Source organism: Triticum urartu, chromosome 6A (genome assembly GCF_056163025.1).
Source record: "Triticum urartu cultivar PI428250 chromosome 6A, HENAU_Tu73, whole genome shotgun sequence".
NCBI lineage: Eukaryota > Viridiplantae > Streptophyta > Magnoliopsida > Poales > Poaceae > Triticum > Triticum urartu.
Genome location: NC_141878.1, coordinates 510,792,539 through 510,807,698, shown reverse-complemented (window position 1 = coordinate 510,807,698; position 15,160 = coordinate 510,792,539).

Here is a 15,160-nt window from a genome sequence, read left to right as displayed (position 1 = left end):
TATATGCACGAGTAGAACACAAAGGAGTTATGGGCGTGGGTATAAACATATTGCTTGCTGTCACTAGTTGTTTCTTGATTTAGCGGTATTGTTGGATAAACGGCCCGGACCGACATTACATGACCGCGTTCATGAGACTGGTTCTACAGACGTGCTTTGCACACAAGTGGTTGGCGGGTGTCGGTTTCTCCAACTTTAGTTGAATCGGATTCAATGAACAAGGTGCTTTCTGAAGATCAAAAAGCAATCACTATACCACGTTGTGGTTTTTATGCCGTAGGTAAGAACGGTTCTTGCTAGAAGCCCATAGCAGCCACGTAAAACTTGCAACAACAAAGTAGAGGACATCTAACTTGTTTTTGCAGGGCATGTTGTGATGTGATATGGTCAAGACGTGATGATATATAATTTGTTGTATGAGATGATCATGTTTTGTAATAGTTATCGGCAACTGGCAGGAGCCATATGGTTGTTGCTTTATTGTATGAAATGCAATCACCATGTAATTGCTTTACTTTATCACTAAGCGGTAGCGATAGTCGTAGAAGAAATAGTTGGCGAGACGACAATGATGCTTCGATGGAGATCAAGGTGTCAAGCCGGTGACGATGGTGACCATGATGGTGCTATGTTGAAAGATGTTAGTAGCAATGATGCGGGCTAGCTCCATGATCTGAGGATTATCCTCATTGCCGCATAGAAGAATTATGTCCTTGATGCACCGCTAGGCGACGAACCTATTGTAGGAGCAGATGCAGACGGTCTGAACGTTTGGCAAGCTCGGTATGATGACTACTTGATAGTTTGGTGCACCATGCTTTACGGCTTAGAACCAGGACTTCAAAAATGTTTTGAATGACACGGAGCATATAAGATGTTCCAAGAGCTGAAATTAGTATTTCAGACTCATGCCTGAGTCGAGAGGTATGAGACCTCTGACAAGTACTTTGCCTACAGGATGGAGGAGAATAGATCAACCAGTGAGCATGTGCTCAGAATGTCTGAGTACTACAATCACTTGAATCAAGTGGGAGTTAATCTTCCAGATAAGACAGTGATTGACAGAGTTCTCCAGTCACTATTGCCAAGTTACTGGAACTTCGTGATGAACTATAATATGCAAGGGATGACGAAAACGATTCCCGGGCTCTTTTTGTGATGCTGAAATCAACGAAGGTAGAAATCAAGAAAAGCATCAAATGTTTATGGTTGACAAGACCACTAGTTTCAAGTAAAAAGGCAAGGGAAATAAAGGAAACTTCAAGAAGAATGGCAAGCAAGTTGTCACTCCCATGAAGAAGCCCAAAGCTAGACCCAAGCCTGAAACTGAGTGCTTCTACTGCAAAGGAAATGGTCACTAGAAGCAGAACTGTCCCGAATACTTGGCGGATAAGAAGGATGGAAAAGTGAACAAAAGTATATATGATATACATGTTATTGATGTGTACTTTACTAGTATTCATGGTAGCCCATGGGTATTTGATACTGGTTCAGTTGCTATGATTAGTAATTCGAAACAGGAGTTACAAAATGAACAAAGACTAGTTGAGGGTGAGGTGACGATGTGTGCTGGAAATGATTCCGAAGGTTGATAATATCACCATCGCACACTCCCTTTACCTTCGGGATTAGTGTTGAACCTAAAATAAATGTTTTTTGGTGTTTGCATTGAGCATAATATGATTGGATCATATTTATTGCAATACGGTTATTCATTTAAGTCAAAGAATAATTGATATTCTGTTTACATGAATAGAACCTTCTGTGGTCATACACCCAAGGTGAATGGTTTATTGAATCTCGATCGTAGTGATACACATATTAATGATATTGATGCCAAAAGATGCAAAGTTGATAATGATAGTGCAAAATACTAGTGGCACTGCCGTTTAGGTCATATTGGTGTAAAGCGCATGAAGAAACTCCATGTTGATGAGATTTTGGAATCACTTGATTGTGAATCACTTGATGCTTGCGAACCATGACTCATGGGCAAGATGACTAAGACTCCGTTCTCCGGAACAATGGAGCGAGCAATAGACTTATTAGAAATAATACATACTGATGTATGCGATCCAATGAGTGTTGAGACTCACGGCGGGTATCGTTATTTCTAACCTTCATAGATGATTTGAGAAGATATGAGTGTATCTACTTAATGAAACACAAGTCTGAAACGTTTGAAAAGTTTAAAGAATTTCAGAGTGAAGTGGAGAATCATCGTTACAAGAAAAATAAAGTTTCTACGATCTGATCGCGGAAATGAAATACTTGAGTTACGAGTTTGGCCTTCAGTTGTATGGTGCGATCTATGATGTCTCTTATCGATTTACCACTATCGTTTTGGGGTTATGCATTAGAGGCAGCTGCATTCACGATAAATAGGGCACCATCTAAATCCGTTGAGACGACACCGTATAAACTGTAGTTTGGCAAGAAACCTAAGATGTCGTTTCTTAAAGTTTGGGGCTGCGATGCTTATGTGAAAAAGCTTCAGCCTGATAAGCTCAAACCCAAATCGGAGAAATGTGTCTTCATAGGATACCCAAAGGAAACTATTGGGTACACCTTTTATCACAGATCCGAAGGCAAGATAAGCGTTGCTAAGAATGGATCCTTTCCAGAGAAGGAGTTTCTCTCGAAAGAAGTGAGTGGGAGGAAAGTAGAACTTGATAAGGTAGTTGTACCTTCTCCCGAATTGAAAAGTAGTTCATCACATAAATTAGTTCCAGTGATTCCTACACCAATTAGTGAGGAAGCTAATGATGATGATCTTGAAACTTCAGATCAAGTTACTACCGAACCTCGCAGGTCAACCAGAGTACGGTCCGCACCAGAGTGGTACGGTAATCCTGTTCTGGAAGTCATGTCACTAGACCATGACGAACCTAAAGGAAATATGCCCTAGAGGCAATAATAAAGTTATTATTTATATTTCCTTTTATCATGATAAATGTTTGTTATTCATGCTAGAATTGTATTAACCGGAAACTTAGTCCATGTGTGAATACATAGACAAACAGAGTGTCACTAGTATGCCTCTACTTGACTAACTCGTTAATCAAAGATGGTTAAGTTTCCTAGCCATAGACATGTGTTGTCAATTGATGAACGGGATCACATCATTAGAGAATCATGTGATGGACAAGACCCATCCGTTAGCTTAGCACTATGATCGTTTAGTTTGTTGTTATTCCTTTCTTCATGACTTATACATGTTCCTATGACTATGAGATTATGCAACTCCCGAATACCGGAGGAACACCTTGGGTGCTGTCAAACGTCACAACGTAACTGGGTGATTATAAAGATGCTCCACAGGTGTCTCAGATAGTGTTTGTTGAGTTGGCATAGATCGAGATTAGGATTTGTCACTCCGATTGTCGGAGAGGTATCTCTGGGCCCTCTCGGTAATGCACATCACTATAAGCCTTGAAAGCAATGTGACTAATGAATTAGTTATGGGATGATACATTACGGAACGAGTAAAGAGACTTGCCAGTAACGAGATTGAACTAGGTATGATGATACCGATGATCGAATCTCGGGCAAGTAACATACCGAGGACAAAGGGAACAACGTATGTTGTTGTGCGGTTTGACCGATAAAGATCTTCGTAGAATATGTAGGAGACAATATGAGCATCCAGGTTCCGCTATTGGTTATTGACCGGAGATATGTCTCGGTCATGCCTACATAGTTCTCGAACCCGTAGGGTCCGCACGCTTAACGTTCGATGACGATTTGTATTATGAGTTATGTGATTTGATGACCGAAATTTGTTCGGAGTCCCGGATGAGATCACGGACATGACAAGGAGTCTCGAAATGGTCGAGATGTAAAGATCGATATATTGGAAGGCTATATTCAAACATCGCAAAGGTTCTGAGTGGTTCGGGTATTTTTCGGAGTACCGGAGAGTTACGGGAATTCGCCTGGGAAAGTATTGGGCCTTCATGGGCCTTAGTGGAAAGGAGAGAAGGGCCACAAGGGGAGGCCGCGCGCCCTCATGGGCTGGTCCGAATTGGACTAGGGAGGGGGCGGCGCCGCCCACTTCCCTTCTCCCTCTCCTCTCCTTCCTTCTTCTCCTACATGGACTAGGAAAGGGGGAAACCTAATCCTACTAGGAGTAGGAATCCCCCCGTTGGGCGCGCCCCTTGAGGCCGGCCCTCCTCCTCCTCCCCTCCTTTATATATGGGGGAGGGGGGCACTCCATAGACACACAAGTTGATCTCTTAGCCGTGCGGTGCCCTCCTCCACAGATTTCCACCTCGGTCATATTGTCGTAGTGCTTAGGCGAAGCCCTACGTCGGCAACTTCATCATCACCATCACCACGCCGTCGTGCTAACGAAACTCTCCCTCGGCCTCAGCTGGATCTAGAGTTCGAGGGACGTCACCGAGCTGAACGTGTGCACATCGCGGAGGGACGTGCGTTCGGGACTTGATCGGTTGGATCGCGAAGACGTTCGACTATATCAACCACGTTATTTAATGCTTCCGCTTTTGGTCTACGAGGGTACGTGGACTCACTCTTCCCGCTCGTTGCTATGCTTCTCCTAGATAAATCTTGCGTGATCATAGGCAAAATTTTGAATTACTACGTTCCCCAACAAGATCCAGGTGGTAGGAAGGACGAATCGGAGGCGGGCGACTGATGCCGCAGTTCAATCTTCCGGTCGTTGCGTCTGCCAACGCATGCAGTGGTCTGCACCCTAATATAGAGTAAGTTCTCTACTCCCTCCCCTTTGCTGTTTCATTAAGTAGTAGTGCCCAATTCGGGAATTAGGGTTCAGAGCATCACTTTGGAAATTTAGGGTTTGGTTTCAATCTTAGGGTTTCTGAATTCAGAATTTGTTGGTAACTAGAGGTAAGTACCATTGAGATAACATGTATCGTGTAGCTAATTGACAATGGTTGCAATCTTTTTAACTGGGTTCACTGTTGTCATTAATCAAAGAACTTTAGTGTTAGGATGTAGTCCTTTTGAATAAGGATTTATTAATTGACTATTGTAAGTAATTAGTTAAGATATGTAATTTAGGATTTAGTTAATCTGTCAAATTTTGTACCAATTATTAATGTGTTACTGTGTAGTTAATAAATTATTTTTATGTTTAGTTTGGATGAGGATCACATTTGGGATGTAAGGTTGCAACTCCGAAAATTACATATTTGGATATGTTTGCAATTATGGATCTTGAGGGCTTTGGTAGAAATGACTTCCTCTATTATGTTAGGGAAGAAGAAAATGACATAGCAGGGTTGGAGCTTCTTCATACCAATGCAATGGTTAGAAAATTATTAAGGAGTTTGATCACAAGGGATCTGTTAAGCTCATTAGTCATCACTAGGAAAGGAGATGCGCCAACACCACCTGATAATAACATGGCATATGTAGTATACGAGGAGCAGGTCCCTATGAGTAATATCGGGGAGCATGTTATATATGCAGTTGATCCTCAAAGTGTTATATCTCATTAATGGTTGTTAGAATTGTTTGCTGCGACAGTTTCGTTGGCCATTTTTCTTCTTCTTTAGTAATATAATCCCTTCGCCCAAAAATACTTGTCAAAGAAATGTAAGCATCTGACGTATTTTAGTTCTAGATACATTCATTTTTATCCGTTTCTCCAACAAGTATTTCCTGGCAGAGGGATTATATGCTAACTATGTGCATGCCTGATGTATTAAGTAGCTATTCAGATTATGTCGGTGTAGAGGCCGAATTTAACTGATATCTTCTCGATATCAATATATTTTCTTTGTTTGAAAAAAATCATGCAACAGGATGAAGCGTAACTGTACCCGGCATCAACATGTGACTTACTCCCCCATTTCTTTTTACCTCACATACTAAGTTTATCTCAAGTCAAACTTTCTGAAGTTTGACTATGTTTATAACTACATTATCAACATTCACAATACCAAATTAATATCAATAATTTTTTATGTACAAATTAATACCGTTAGGTTCATTATGAAATATAAATTTCATATTTGTATTATTTAGTGTTGTAGATGTTCATATTCTTAATATAAATTTGGTTTGATTTTACAAAGTTTGACATAAGTTAAACATAATATGAGGAGAAAAAAACAAAGGGAGTACATTATGATTTTGGAAGAGTGAATGAGCGAAACTTTTGGAATGTCCCCGCAAAAAAAAACTTTTGGAATGCCAACTTATATAAATGGACCAGACATCATTAACTTGCCCGATGATTTAAGACTTGAGTGGGCATGAAATTTCAAAACAGATAGATTTGTCATTTCTAAACATGTTGTTATTTCCACATCGATCAAGTAAGTGTTGTAAGGTTTAAGGTTGCACAAAAAAATATGTGCAATTTTAGTTGTACAAATGTAGAACTAGCCAATTGCATACCCATAAGACAAAAGTCACACATAGTTTTGGAAATGTGTGATTTCCTAATTTTGATTGTATTCAATTGATTGGAGCGTTGACGACTTCAAAATAAGTATACATTGGTTAACTTGGAATACATGCATGCCATGTAGAGTATTTTCGAACTGGCCCATTCCCATTTCCATTTCACAATGGAGAATGGGAAAAGACAAAAATGAGATCGAGGCGCTATTGGAAACTCCACGAACAGGTGCCCATGCTCGAAACCCTTACTTAGGGGTAAAAACACAATAGTGCTAGCACAATGACAATTTTAAACCACTTTCTATGGGACAAAAGACAACCACCAGGGTGTAAGAGCATCTCCAATAAATCCCCATAAAAACTCCCCCTAAAAGTGGTTATACAAGGTGTTCATATATTTTGGGGGGAGGTTTGCAGGTGAGAATCTTCAACAGATCCCCTGAAAAACTCACCATATAAGTGGTTATTAGCGATGGCGCGACGGAGTAGACAACAGAGGGCCGTGGCATTGCGGTGGTTGGCAACAGTGTGGTTGTTATGGCAGTAGCGCGGCGGACTCCGACAGTGGCGCGCTGACATGACACTTTTAGGGGAATGTTTAGGGGGGGGTCTTTTCCCCTAAATAGAGAGGAAGATGGGCTGACTTATACGATGTCCCTAAAAACTCACGTTTATAGGTCTGTTGAAGCTATTTTTTCGGCTCAACTCTCCATATACCAGGTTTTTTTATAGGGGAAAGGGGACTTGTTGCACATGCTCCAAGAACAACTCTAGCAGATCCTCGAAAGCTATATTTGACAGAAATTTTCCGGTTTAGGGGATTAAGACCCATCTAGAACCTAAACCACATTTTCCTAAAAAAGAATAGCTTTATAAGGTTTTCTCTATCCTATATATAGTCCAATAAGAGTAACTCTCTTGAAAAGTTAGGAGATGAAAGTAGTCATCTGTTTCCACTGCAGTGGCTGCCGGCCACCCCCGTTCCCATCCCGCCTCTTATAGCACCTTGGTACAACTCCTCTTCCCTCCTCTACCATCTAAGACAAGATTACAATGAACTATTTAAATAAAATCATCTTCCCCGTCATCTCCGGCCATGATGACACTTCTCCCCTGTGTCCACGTCCCGATGGCGCTCCTCCCCATCGCCCGCAACCACGAACAAAGCTACACCACAAGTGAAGGAGCACTTGCATAGGAAAACTAACTTACCGTTTGTATGTACAAAGAACCATGGATGTTGGCCGGGCATACACAATTTTAATGATTCGTTGTGTTTTGACCAAACCTTCGTGCCACTTGGATAAGGTAGAGGAGATCCCATCCAGAAGAACAAGTGCCCAAACTATGGCCCATGAAGGGCACATTTCTCCCGTGTTCTTGTCTCCTTCATCACATGTGTACAACGCAGTAGGTGAGACTCTATCGAATTACTTTTGTGGATCATCTATCTTAAGCCCTAGCTAGCTCATAGACATCATCTAGCGCCGAGCAATCATTGTTGGCCGTGTGGAAGGAGGAAGAAAGAAGGAAGAAGATAAAGAGTGGTTTTCATGTGGGGTCGAGTTGTTTTGGCGTAAGTTTAGGGGTCTACTAAATGAAGAAAAGCTCAATCCCATAAAAATATACTCCCTTCATTGACTATTATAAGATGTTCTGATTTTTTTCCTAAATCTAAAGTATGTAGCCCATATTGGAATATCCAAAACATCTTATAATGATGAACGGAGGGAGTAACTTTTCGGATACAAAATACATTTTACAGCTTTAAAATATGGGATCTAGTAGATTTGCTCTAGACTTCTAAGGGCATCTCTAGCAGATTTTTTATACTAAAACTACCAATAGTGCTCCCTATCCTACTTTATTAAAAAAGTTTTGGAAAATCACAGTTTCGCACCTAGCAGATCCTTTATAATTTTAGTCCCTACAATATATAAACACATTTTCCCATATAAATTTATTTACGTAGTTAATCTACTTCATTCCAAACTTTGGCGATGATACTACATTAGCATTGCACAAATCATAATTAAACATTCCATGCATACTACATTTCTACCAAATCGACATCAAACTAACACTACGATCAATCTACCTCCCATACACTATTGAACACCTAACTCTATTTGTCGTTGAGGTGGTTAAGTTCTGAAGAGTCGGATGGGATATCGATCACCCCATCGAAGAGGCCGGCCTTGTCTAGTTGGCGGCGGCCCGGCCAAATGATTTCTTGTCCTCATCCTGGTCCTCCAACAACATGAGTATCTTGTCGTACTCCTTCTCATTTTTCTCTGTGTCGAGGCGGGTAAGCTTGGCATGGGTTTTTTTTTCAACCACATGATCCTCAAAAAATAACCCAAAGAACGTCGTGCTGATGGCGAGGATCATCTATCAGCGGCTCCAGTCGCCGTCGATAGACTCGAACAAGACAGTGGAAGTCGAAGGTGGAAGGTCTAGGTAGAGATTAATCCCCTAATATGATTTTTTTAGAGGATTACGTATTTTTAGGATGCTCTTAGAGAAACTTTAGGAGAGTCGCCAGATTGGACAAATCGCCATAATAACTGCCAATACGATGATACTGGCCAAAAAACGGCACTCCAGCAGAGTCACCATACCTGTCAGAATCACTATAAATTATTTCGTGCCTTCCATATATGACCTTCGAGTCACCGTATTTGTTACCTTGAGGCTGTCTTTTGAAGCACACTTCATATGGCAGTTGCATGAGGCAGGAAAGAAACTTTCATGTGGCCATCTATCTCAAGTGGGATGGCATGGAGGTTGGGAATAAGGATGTCCCATTGACGAGTAGATCCCACGATTATGGAGGTTGCCTATTTAGTGAATCTGAATTTGCGCATCACTTTGATAGCCTACATAATGCATACGAAGTGCTCCTTTTGAATATGAAGGTTGTTAGTATGACGACTTTGTTAGAGTTGCTCTTAGTCAGAAAGACCCCAATGAGCCCCAAACCACCTGGGCCACACGACATCCAAAGAACAAATGATGTGAAGTTTCAACATCATTACAGAAGAAGAGGGGAACCCCAGTTTCGGTTCTGAATATTGTCCTAGTGAGCACAAAGCCAAGGAAGAGCTGCCACATATGTTTGTAGTCTTTAAAGGAATTTTCACACGCCAAATCCATATGTTGTGAGCTCCAGCTATATCTTCTAACTGAGAATATGTTTGTTAGTTGGGTTTTTAGATGAAAGCCTGGTGGTCCGGGTAAATCTAGAATCGAATGGTTGCATGTGTGTGTATCTTTTGCATTCTTTATATTTTTGAACTTCAGCGACTTTGTTTAAACAACAACCATGTCTTCTACAAAAAGGGGACCAAGAAGTCCGGGGGTTTGTCATTCCACACCCATGTCTCTTGTCCTTCGAACTGAAGCGAGCAAGTTTGTGTGCACACCCATTAGCTTCTTGCACACAATGACTTATAGTCGCTTTGTCGGAAGAACTCATCAACTTTCAACAATCATCGGTAACCACTGTTCCCAACGCCCGATATTCGGACGGATTCTGGATAGCCTGGACAATCTCCAATGAATCTGTCTCAATTGCAATAGATAGAATACCAAGCTCATCTGCAAGTCGTAGCCCCAATAACATAGCTAACGCCTCCATCATAGGAGCACCAAGTGCATGTTGTTTAAACCCCACAGCTGCAGCAATAAAACTACCTTTCGACTTGCATAAAATTGCTCCACATGAACCTGCACCTCTGTCCATGTGAAACGAAGCGTCCACATTAATTTTAATACACCCTGATGCCGGCCTAGACCAGCACACTTCCCGTTGGGTAGGCTTCTTCTTATCTGGTACCCAATTTGCAACAATTCCTCTGATTCGCATAGCAGTTCAGGCTGGCGTTGCAATCTTCTCATCATGTGAGACCTGGCGCCATTCCGACCATATGTAACAGCACGTGACCATCATTAATTCCAACGCATTTCCTCCAGGAACTTGAAAGCCACCTGGTAGCTTTGAGCATAACTCTCATCCAAAATAAAAGAACCTGACCTGTGTCGTGACGCAATAGCTGTCACACAATCTAGTAGACCGAGTTCTTTCCATACCTCACAAGCTCTCTTGCTAAAAAAAGCATATGTCTTAGATCTTCTTGGCCAATTTTGCACACCGGGCATGTTACCGGTATCTTTATATATTTATCCGCCAGAGTGCAATAACAAGGCACAATGCCGTGCAAAGCCGTCCTAGTAAAAATGTGCACCTTGGGCGGCACCTTTGTTTCCCATAGAATCTTCCAAACGGGATGTGGTTCATTTCTTCCGCTTTCCATTCTGCATGATATGCTGATCTCACAGAAAAGCACCCAGACTTATAAAGTTGCCACGCTATGAAGTCTTGCATTCTTGTTTATCTCATACGTTGATAAGCACTATCATCTCACAAATAACAACTAAATATGGGTATGTCACTTAACACGACTGCACTCATTTAGTTGCCTATCCCAGAAGGGCAGCACTTTAAACAATATGATCATCTTTGATTCTTCTTCCTCCAAATACTTCAAACGTGTCGAGGAGTTACGATCATAGTGCGAGAGGCTTGTAGTACCGTTGGCATGGCAACCGCAAGCCCCAACAGGTACTGTTTTGAATGCACTTCGATGGCCCAGCCGGGCAAATGGCACTCTGGACTCTGAAGCAACCCTTGGTCCTGACCTTAATTAATGTCGATCAAGCATACAGCCGCCTAACTGAAATTGGAGACGACGTGCGTTTCATTACGGCGAAAGCGATAGGCTACTCCATCTGAAAGGCTAGAGCAATAAGGGAGGAGGGCACTACTACAGCAAGTATATTAGAGTGACATGAGTAAGGTGCCGTATCAGATTTACGACGAGCTGCAAGAGAAGAGTATAGAGAAAGAAATGGGACACGTAATGATAAAATAGTAAGGGCATCTGCAACACTGACCCCAAACCAGATACCGCATCCGTCCGGGGACCGGAGGTATCACTCCATGGACACGTATATAGAAGCCGGTCATCCAAAGCTAGCGCAAATGATCGATGACATTTTGAAAGAAATTTAACGAAACTGAACAGATTTGATGCAAATTTAGACAAACTGGACGATATTCATTGAAACTTGATAATTTTTACATAAAACCGAATGATATTCCGCCCTGTGAACTTAAAACCATAAAAAATATACCACCGTGACCTCGTAGGCCATGCCGGGCTGGTCGGCGGCACCTCTGTCATCGTCAGCGTCACCTTTGTCGGAGTCGTCGCGGCTTCGGGAAGCGGTAAGGCATGGTGTCGCGTCAGGGTTCCCGCTCACCGCATGCCGCTAACGGATGATCTTCTCCGCTTGCTCCTGCTCCGTGCGCAATGCGGCCGCGGCCACTGCAGACCTGGGCGAGGGGAGAGGGCGGCGTGTGTTGGTGGCGGCGGCAATAGCGGTGGACTCGCGGAGATACCACTCGTGGTCGTACTTGACCTCCTCGTCGAGGCGGTGGAGAGGGCGCTTGCTCGTCTCCGCCGTGGTCTTCGACCGGTCAAGGGACTAAGCCATAGCCAGCTCTGCGACTGCGAGTATATGTGGTGGCAGGACGTCAGAGTCCGTGAACTCCGCCCGGTGCGACGTCGCGCCTGTCCCGCAGGCGCCGCTCCCTGTTGACGTACTCCTCCACCGTAATGGTGCTCTCGGAGGAGGAGCTGCTGTTGGCTGCCAAGTTAATGACGAATGCGACCGCGCGCCTTCGCGGCGATCGCATGTGGTAGGCCTCCATCAGCGTGGTGTGCCGGCGGTGGGCGCCTCTCCTCCTTGACCTGGTAGGGCGGGTCGTACGGGAGGGGAGTGGGCTCCAATTTGATGTGGACGAGCGTCTCAAGTGGCACGCCGGGCTGTGGACGTGAAGGGACGAGCGATGGAGGACGAGCTCCATCTATTGCTTGTAGTCGGTGTCCTTCACCGCATACACCGCATCCTGCCAGAGGACGGGCGTCTGCGGCGGCTGGTCCTCCTTGTCGTTGGAAGATACGATGATCTCCTTCTTCATGGAGGATTCGACCGCCGACGAGCATGACGGCCCCAGAGTGTGAGGGCGGTGTCGCCACAATCCTCCGATCCCGATCCAGAGTCGCCGCCTGCCGCCGCCGAGGCCCAAGACGTTCTCAGTGCCAGATTGGTAGAGGAAGAGAGGAGCGACGGAGAGGTACGGGGCGAGGAGGAGTGGAGAGTGTGTTGTGGATGACACCAACGAGGGGCTTAAATAGCCGCGGCCAGAGCCAGGCGAACAGACGGTCAGCCCGCTTCAATGTGGCGCATCGGTCGGAGTTGGTTTCTCCGGACACGGCGTCCCCATTGAAGTCGCGATGCCCGAGAGGTCGCGCCAGTCAGCGCCGCCCTCCCATATGGTCATATCCCTTGGCATCAATGTCGGTCGTTGTGTACTCTAGGCCGTCATGAATGTAGCACGGGAAGCGGTGCATCTGTTAAATAGAAAGCATGGGGGAAGTGGGAGAGGGTTTTGGTGGGCTAGGGGTGTTGAACGCTTGGGTGGCAGCGGTCCGGACTCCCGCAAAGTGATGACATGCAAGTGCACATGGCTCTTGTAGTACTTCCATGATAAGTAAGTGTCGAACCAACATGGAGCGTAAAGGAAGGCACCACAGACCCCACAACTAAGTTGTCATCTTAACGTAGTTACGTATACTCCCAAAGCGAAATTTGAAAATAGTCCACTATCAATTTCAAAATAAAAAGGTGTTTACCTAGACTACAAACAAGCAAGGAAAAACCAATAATTAAAAGATACTACGGTAGTAGAGACGATGCTTGAGAAGTAAACTGTACTCGAGAGTTCTGAAATCAGTATTACTAATATGACCCGCACAACAAGCGTAGAGCAAATGCTCTCTATCGTATCTTCTATCCATTCTTCACATGCATAAGTGGGTGGTCCCAATACAGAACATGTTCTACTCACGGGCACACTTCATGCCACGTACGCCATAGTTTCTCTATGCCGGTTCTCACTATGATAATTAAAGGTTTCCCCATGGACGTGACCAGATGTGGGTTAACCTGTTATTCCCCTATCAGTTGTAAATGCGCGAACTTCAAAGATAACTGTCTATTATCATGTGGCCCTAGTCCCTCTACAATAATAGTAGCAACTTGACGGTCGATCATGACAATAATGCGAGTTGGGCCTCTTCTCAACACTTGTGAAGGATACTAACTTGAACATGTAAGAAGAATATATACTGGACCGCATGGATGTAAATAAGTCTAATAATAGAATAGTTCATCTGTATCACTCGAAACAAGTTCAACTACTCAAACATGAAAAGGAACGACACGGAGGTTAGGGTCAAGTTACAAGCAGACGTCAAGCCGGTGAAGGGAGAAGGCATGGTGGTGATGGAGATGGCGGCGCCGATGGTGATGGTGATGATGGAGGCATCGGCATTGGTGGAGACGAGGGCGGCACCGATGGAGGTGCCGACGCGGTGGAGATGGCCGGTGCACGCGATGATGGAGCCTCCTCTTCTTCCTCTTGGACTTGTTCCTTCCTCTATGGTGGTGGAGATGGATCAACAATGGAGATCAATCTTGGATAAATCATGTGGTGATGGTGGTGGCTAGGATTGGAGTGGTATATAATGACCTCTCCTCAAGCCTCCTCAATAGATGTAGGTTGCCTCCTATGATCCAAGGGCTCAAGGTGACCCAAATCCTCTCCCAAACCCTTACTTATCAGCCAAGCATGTGGTATCAAACTGGAATGAAATCGGTGAAGAATCCCATCCGAAAGGGTAACTTTCAGGCATGTTTTCACCTGGTACGACCGTCGGTACAACCACGCTGCCGTCTTGCGCTATGGACTCTTCGGTATTTTGGACATCGTTTCTTCATGCAGACTCTGATTTTGATGTTCTTGGGCTCGTTGGACTAGCAAGAGTGACTCCAATGTGCCGGTGGTATTAGATCTTGATTTGGAACATTTTGGAAAAAATCGCATTCTTCCCTCTCCAAAAAGCGGAAGTCTGGTACTTGAAGTACATATTGAACCCATCTATGATCCTTTTATCGTGCTTGGTCCTAGGTTGCTCCAAAACATCTGTGGACATAAAAAACAAATAAACCTAGTAAAACTAAATAAAACACTAACTGTGCAATGCCCACAATAAAAACAGTAAAAACGGGTAATCATGCATAATGAATACGTATTTTATTCAGTGAGACATGATACATGGAGAGAACATGCGCTCTAAAAAAGCTTAATATATAGAGCCGTCACAAAGCCCCCACCCCAGTTTGTTTTTGGTTTATGAGAAAAATGAAGTCTGAACTGCCAAGCGAGCCGATACATGGCCGCGTTGGATGGTAAAGCATGTTTGAACCGCATGGTCTGAACGGTTGTGGGCAGTTTGAGAGTCCGCATTGGAGATGCCCTAATGTCACTTACTATTATGGATTGAATTTTGGGTTGGCTATACTAGATGATATAACTATTAATCCACCGAGTTTATTAGGCCCCCTCTTATGTGGGAAGTACTTCACACACGACATCTTCTATTCCCAAATAGCTACAACCCACTAGCTATTATTTTCTAGACATGCAACTGTGTCACATGAACACGTCATACATGCAAGTCATAAATTACATTGTTTTCGTACTCTATGCATGCAAGCACCAAATCATCAATTCTGCATGTTACTCTTAAGTTATTTTTTGGATTAGATTTTGTATTGACAATATATGTGTTGGTCA